At 52.0% G+C, this 7,246-nt stretch overlaps 1 long non-coding RNA gene across 1 annotated transcript; it reads left to right on the top strand.

Annotated features, from left to right (window-relative positions):
- Positions 1-2,260: 2,260 nt before the first annotated feature.
- Positions 2,261-5,272, top strand: LOC138421586 (uncharacterized). The gene is made up of 3 exons (XR_011249550.1): positions 2,261-2,554; positions 3,341-3,598; positions 3,822-5,272. It is a non-coding gene; the product is annotated as an uncharacterized lncRNA (long non-coding RNA).
- The last annotated feature ends 1,974 nt before the right edge of the window (positions 5,273-7,246 follow it).

Raw genomic sequence — 7,246 nt, 5'->3', positions numbered from 1 at the left:
TATGGATAAGCCACGTTTACTTTATTCGCTCATTGGTTTATGGACATCTGGGTTGTTTCCATTTGGGGAGTATAATGGATGATGCTGCTGTGCACATTTAACAAGTTTTACGTAGACATATGTTTTCATTTCCCTTGGGTATCTATCTAGGAGTGGAATCTACTTTCTTCTAAAAGGAAAAAATATCCCCCAAGTCAGCATGTGTGTAGGGAGAGTGGATTTAAAAAATCTCACTTGTAGCTGGGACAGAGCAAGTGAGCTTCATGAGTGTGGGGGATACAACTGTGCCAGGCACACACTGGAAGCTAGTGAACACTTTCAAATGCATGTTCAAAGACTTCCTCATTCTGATATCCTCAGGGAAGGGGCCCAGGGGTGGAGATGCAGCAGAAATGGTCTCTATCCATTCATTCATTCATTTGGTCTTTCAGTGAATACAGTGGGGCAGAGCAGTTCATTCAGCATCATCTGAGTTTAATCAACTGTTGAGAGTCTCTTGCACAACGCTGGAGAAGTCCTTACCCCTCTGTGTGAGGAACTCAGTCGAGATGGGAAAACAGACAAGTCACCCACTCCGTGACATAGGAAGGGAGACAGGACACTTTCCGGCCCCTCTCATTCTTGATGTTTCCTTTTTGAGCCAACAGTGCTTCCCCTAAGTTCTTGGGTTGGGGTTCCTCTTGTCCCCAGGGCAGAAGCAGCAGTGGGGAAAGAAGCTGCATCTTGAGGGGGAGCTGGGTCCGCCCTTAAGGATCCATCCTTGGTGCCCTTATACCTTTTTGTCTGAAATCAAGGACCTACCTTAACTCGTTTACAGAGCCAACGTCCTCTTGTCTGTTGCCTTCTTCTGACTGTTGATCTGTTTCTGCTGGACTCCTGAGAGAGGCCTAAGCTGCGTGGGCGCCTCGGCTTCAGAGCTGTGCAAAGACAGTCCTTGTCTATGGATCTGCAAGACTGATGGGCAAGACACAGGGCCCACAAGCAGCCCAACGGGACAAGGGGACTTAGATGGGGACACAAGTATTGGAGCTGCCGCTGGGGATCCTGTCTGAAAACATACAACCTTCTGTGTTTTATTGACTTGTTCCTGGTACACTTAGAGCTTCCATATGTATCTTTTTTTTTTTTTAAGGAGATATTGATTTGTTCATTTGTGAACATTTATTGAGTACCTACTATGTACCATGCCCTCAGAGGAACAGAAAGATAAGTAAAACTGTACCTTGAATCTTGAATGCCTCAGAGTCCAGCAAGAGATAAAGACAAGTAAACCATAGGGAGCCCTGAGTATGTACTATACTGGGAGATATACAGGAGATATAGTATTTTATTCTATCTCACATATAATTTTCTCATTTAGAATATATTATTGCTACCACATATATCATATATTATTTTAGTCATATATCTTAATCTGTTCTCATCTGGTTTATAAGTTAATTATATATATTATCTTTGCTTTAAATGTTATATTGTTGCATCTCTTCTCAAAATATATTCTATAGCTTTTTACTATATCTTTGGGTTTCATCTTTTTAACAATTTGATCTTTTTAAAAAGGTGCTTTCTCCTTGTGATTTTAATGATGATATATTTTCAATGGAAAAATTTTAGAAAACATAGAAAAAATAAATACATAAATAAAAATGGCTGAAAAAGGAGGGGATCTTGTATATGTATAGCTGATTCACTTTGCTGTATAGCAGAAACTAGCACAAATTTGTAAAGCCACTATACTCCAATAAAAATTAATTAAAAGAATAGCTCCTAATCTCTTACCATCCAAAGACAGAAATTGTCTCCCCCTATTGTCTTTCCTTCTAGTCTTTCTTCTAGGCAATATGCAATGTCACATATATGCTTATTAAGATGCATGGTACTTAATTTTAATGATACTGGTAGATGGTACAGATGAAGCATCTTCACTTCTATTCCCAAAGAAGGTCTTGCTTTTCTTCCTCTCTGGATCACCAGTCCCCCTATCCTGGCTACTAAATTGAGGAGCCCCTGGCAGAAGCAGCCAACATTGGCAGTAAGGGTTCCTGAAAGGCCTGGGACTAGAGTTGTGAGGCTGTGCTCAAAGCTGGGGAGTCAGCCTGGCTCCAGAGCCCAAGCCCTTGTTTACCCTGGGGTAGGAGTAGAGGTGAGAGGAGAGTGGTTGGGGAGTTTGCCAGCTCCCCCCGCCCCCCTGCCCGAACAGCAAAGGTTCTAAATAAGGCCCTGGAATCTGCTGTGTCAAGAGACAGCTGGGAATCCGTGTGGCCCTGTGTCCTCTGCACCAGCCCCAGCGGGACATGTGTCGGGCAGGGGGCACTGGGAAGCCAAGAGCCACCACCCAACATTTGGCCGCTGTCTAGCCTCCCTGAGAAAGGAACTTCTCAGAGAACGGTGCGAGACAGACATGGAACATTGAACCCAGGCTTGGAAGTGCAAGTTCTGGTTCTCTTTGTGGAGTGTCGGTAGCCAGTTTTCACAGAGCTAGAAAAGAAAGGACAGCCACTGGCGGTTTGGGGCTGTGGACGGCCTCATAGGACCCTCGTGATGGTGCTAGGAGGTGGGTGTCTCTGCTCCCTTTATAGCGAGGTGGAAACTGAGGCTGGGACAGGTGGGAAAGCTGTCTGGTTACCCTAAAACTGGCATTGTCTACGCCTATGCTCCCCTGTCCCTAACCCAGGCATATGGGGCCGTGTCCAGGCTCTCTTCTCTCCAGGGGCTGAGCCCTCCGCAAGGCAAATTTTCCGGCCTGGGCCCCCACCTCGCTCCCCTCCTCCCTCCATCCCTGTGCAGGCAGGAAATACAGGCTCCACGTCTCTGCTTCTCAGCAGCCCCCAGCCTCGGCCTTCACATATAAATATTTATCTAGTGAATTAAACACAGAGAGAGGAGCCTGCAGATAAACCCAGACTGGAGAATAATCCTCCACTCAGGTTCTCCTGGAGGTGTCTCTACGTGCATAGCTGCACAGTGACATGTGTGTGGGGTGGGGGGGTGGAGTGGGGTGGGGAAGTGGTGACAGAAGAGTCAGGTAATGGAGGGCAGTGGTTTCACACCCAGACTCTGGAGCCAGGCTGCCTGAGTCTGAATCCCAGCTGTGTGATCTTGGACAAGCGACCACCCTCTCTGTGCCTATTTCCTCTAAGAAACAGTGCCACAGTCAATGGTCTGCACCTCCTAATTCATGCCACGGCACTGGCGTCAGGGTCAGCACAGTGCCTAACACATGGTAAAAGCTTTTGTTTTAGTTTTGAAAATACTTATTTACCTATTTGGCTGCACCGAGCCTTAGTTGAGGCATTGTTGTAACATTGTACAGCATTGTAACTAAGAGTTCCCTGACCAGGGATGGAACCTGGGCCCCCTGCATTGGGACGGTGGAGTCTCAGCCACTGGACCGCCAAGGAAATCCCAGTAAAAGCTTTTAGAGTGAAACAAAATATCAGAGAAACTGAGTCAAGATTCTAAAATGAAGTAACTTAACAAGACAGAGGCCACTTGCACCAGGAAGCTCCCCAGAGGAGATAACATCTAGAATGTTCTGGAATTCTGCCTGGAACCCACTAGTGGCTCCTCCGCTGCCCTCAGGACCAACGCAGAGCGGGTTTGTTTATTTCTATGGCTCCCGAGGCTCCAAGCTGTCTGGAACCCAAACTAACCTCCTGATTTTGCCCCCACAAACACACTCCGCCTGCATCTTCCCCATCCCATCCCTCCCCCCCCCGCCAGCAGCAGCAGCAGTGGTTCTGCCTGCCGCCCCGGCTCTGCCTGCAGCCCCAGAGCTGTTTTTGACTTGGCCCCCCTCTCACACCCTGTCCCTCCGACAGGTATTCCGAAACTGTTCCAGGAGGGAGGAGCCCTTCCAGGGCCTGAGAGTGTGCGTCGTCCGAGGAGACACACGTGCTGACAAAGCAAGAGACTTCACTGGGAAGGGCCCCCTTGGTGGGGAGAAGAAGGGTGAGAGGCCCCAGGAGGCCTGCCCTGCCACGTGGCTCTCAGTCTCGGGTTCTACGTGACGGGCTTAGTTCTGAGTTGTCTCTGGCCGATCACTCCGACTCGGGGTCCTTCCCGGTGGCACGTGCATCGTTAAGCCAAGATGGGTCCCAGCGAGGTGGGTTCTGGGAGGTTGGTGGGACCCATGAACGGGTGTCTCCTTCCGAGCTTTGCCGATTCCCTCCTGTTGGTGGTACCTTGTTAGTTCTGCGTTCCTTACCAAGACCTCCTGTCATTAAGACAGCTCATGCAAGTGGCTGCTATCTGGCCTGGCCAGCGCGGTTCAGGCAGTGTTGCCCCTGAGAAAGCCAACCACCTCTCCTGAGGGCCACCAGCGCTAGCCCCTCAGGCCTGACCCGTGTCCTGCCCGGATGCAGCGGGGGCCTCCTTCTGCCTGACGTCTGCTTCCACCGTTGACCCATGGGCAGCCAGAGAGCCTTTTAAAGCCTAGCCCCGATGCTGCCGCGTCTCTGGGTTCCGCTCCCTGGAGCTTCTCGGCCTGTGGAAGAAAACCCCAGATCCTCCTGCAGCTCAGCAACCCGCAGACCCCAAGGCGCACTCTCCGCCTCTGCTCCCGTGCCTCTCACCGCGGAGCCACAGGGCCTCCTTGCTGTCTCCCTCGCGGGCTGTGGGCTGCCCTTCCCTCCCCTGAGGTGTGTCTTTCTCAGGCTGCTGTGTTCCCCTCTAGGTCTCTGCCCAAATACCACTTCCTTGGGGCCTGCCCCGACCCCCAGCTTCAGTGCCCCCAACTCTCTCCCACACGTACACCCCAACCTCCTCATCTCTTTCCTGCCTGCATTTTTCTTCAAAGTGCTCATCATCTCTACCTGAAGTTATATTACAGGGTAATTTTATTTATAAAATGTATAAATCAATTTTACAACTGTCTCTCGAACACACAAAGCCCTGGGAGAGCATGCATGTTTCCTGAGGGAAAGAGGGCAGGGAGAAGGGATACAGGCAGGCAGGAGGGAGGAAGGAACTAGAGCTTGTCTGATCTGATCCCATCCAGCTAGGAGGACACAGGAAGGAGGGGAGAGGTGAACCCCAGGTGCAAGGATATTTGGGGGACGGCTGGTCTGGCTCGCAAGGCAGTGTGGAATATGAGGCTGGGGCAAGACTTTAGGACAGAATTTATGGAGTTTGAAATACCTGAAAAGGGAACCAAGAAGCAGAATTCAGTACTGACCCTAAAATGTCTTCCTTTTCACTGGAAGGCAAGTTAGCATCTGGAAAGGACAATTGAGGATCGAATCGTATAAATCATATTCCAGCCTTGGTTTGAGCTGCTCTTCTGACGGTCCCTCCGCTCAGCAGCTGGGGAGGGTGTGGACGCGGGGTCTGGGGCCAAGGAGGAACTCGGGGCGGCGTCACACCCTCTGGAATGCTGTGGCGGCTATGAACTCGCTCCAGATCTGCACAGTTCCCGTCAGAACATGAAACCAGAGGAAAAAACCCCACAAAGTCCAGACAGATCAGCACAGATCTTAGCAACAGCACAACAAGCTGGAGTCAGCCCACTTCTACAGCCGAGGCGCTTTCCGCCAGGCCCAGAGCTTGGGGACTCGCTGCCTCTGTGGGCCGGGGGCTCAAAGGTTCACACCATGGCCATGGGAGGCGGGGGTGTTGTGGGATCACAAGGGCTCCAGGAAAGGCTTCAGATCCCGGCATTCCCCCTGCGCTCTGGGGTCTGAGGATGGAATGCGATGGGTGACCCCTCAGGCACCCTGGTTCACCCTGCTATTTGAGGGGCTCACCCCATGCACACCCTTGCCAGAAGGTGGGCAAGGGGAGAGGGGACTTCAGAGTTTCAGAAACATCCAGAACACCCCAGCATTTCTCAGTGAGTCACAGCCTCCTGTCTTCACCATCACAGCTGGATGATGAGGAGCTTGGCCAGCTCCTGACCCAGTTTCTCAGACCTCCTCCTGCCTTCCAAGCTAGTGTGATTGTATCAGAAAATAGCTCAAGCATTCGGCAAAGTTCAGAAAACCTTATTGCAGTCAAGCACCCCCTCACTCCTGTTTAACCCTTAACCATCTGCCTTATTTGCTTCATTTTCTCTCCTAAAAAATAAGGTACACAAGGGCTGTGTAAGCATGGCCATCCATGGTAGGCGGTGGTGAGGGGCCCCCAGGCCTGTCTAGGGAGATAAGCAGATCAGCAGATCATCCATCCTGCTGATGAGAGGGTGCCTAGCCGATGCCTGACTACAGGACTGGCACAGAGTGCTCAGGAAATAGTGGTTTTCCTGATAATATGGCATCTCACCTACCTACGGTCTCTGAGGTGGGCAGTCTGCAAATAGGGCTCAGGGTCACTCAGCCAGGAAGGGGCCCGGGACTGTGAGCCTTGTTGGAAGCTGAGAGAGGACAGCCACTAGTCCCCCAGGGCCATCCCTTCCTGAGGGTGCAGGGTGGAGTCCCTCCAAGAGGTGCTGAAGGCAAGAACCTGTCAGAGAACAGGGCCATGAGGGAAATGCCTGGATTTTCTTGAAGCAGCCATTTGGGGACTTCAAGGCAAGGTCAGGGGTTTCTCCAGGGAAGGGGTCTCATCAGGAGATGCGCTCTGCAGCAGCTACAGCCCAGCCTGGCTGAATCTGCTCACGGCCTTGCTGCCATGGCAAGGAGCTGGGGCAGACTCATTGCAGCTGGGGGTCCACAGGTGGAGTGGGTGAGAGGGTCCGGAGCCCAGGGACGCAGCAACGCCCACACCTGTTGGCTTGACTCATGGACTGGGTGACTGTGACGCTCACCGAGGACCGAGCACCCTGTCCTGCCCTCTGAGAGCCCCACCTGTGGCCCCATCTCAGAGCCGAGGTGTAGGGGAGGTCACTCGGAAGCCCTAAGCCCCCAGGGTGGAGTTCCTGCCCCAGCATGGAATGGCTGTGTGGACTGTGCAGGCCATCTCTGCCCACTGAGTCTCAGGGCTTTGTCATCTGTGAGCTGCGAGGATCAAGCAACCAGCGTTGCAGCCCTTCTTCCAGCAAATACTCGGCACTCCACACAGCTGGGCTGTTCTAAAGAAGCAGCTCTCAGCACGGGACCCCGTACCACCAGCAGCACCTGGGCATTGGTTGGAAATGAAAATTCCCAGGCCCCACCCCAGACCTAGGGAATTCCCAGGCCCCACCCCAGACCTAGGGAATCAGAAGCTCGGGGGCGGGGCCCAGTTGTCTAAGAAGCCCTCTGGTGCCCACGCATGCTTGGGCACCGCTCTTTCAGGGCACTGACCTGATTGTGACACTCTCAAGCTCCCA

The sequence above is a fragment of the Ovis canadensis genome, chromosome 16 (genome assembly GCF_042477335.2).
Source record: "Ovis canadensis isolate MfBH-ARS-UI-01 breed Bighorn chromosome 16, ARS-UI_OviCan_v2, whole genome shotgun sequence".
NCBI classification, from domain to species: Eukaryota; Metazoa; Chordata; class Mammalia; order Artiodactyla; family Bovidae; genus Ovis; species Ovis canadensis.
Note: the sequence above shows the minus strand (reverse complement) of the source record. Positions and strands in the feature narration are given on the sequence as shown.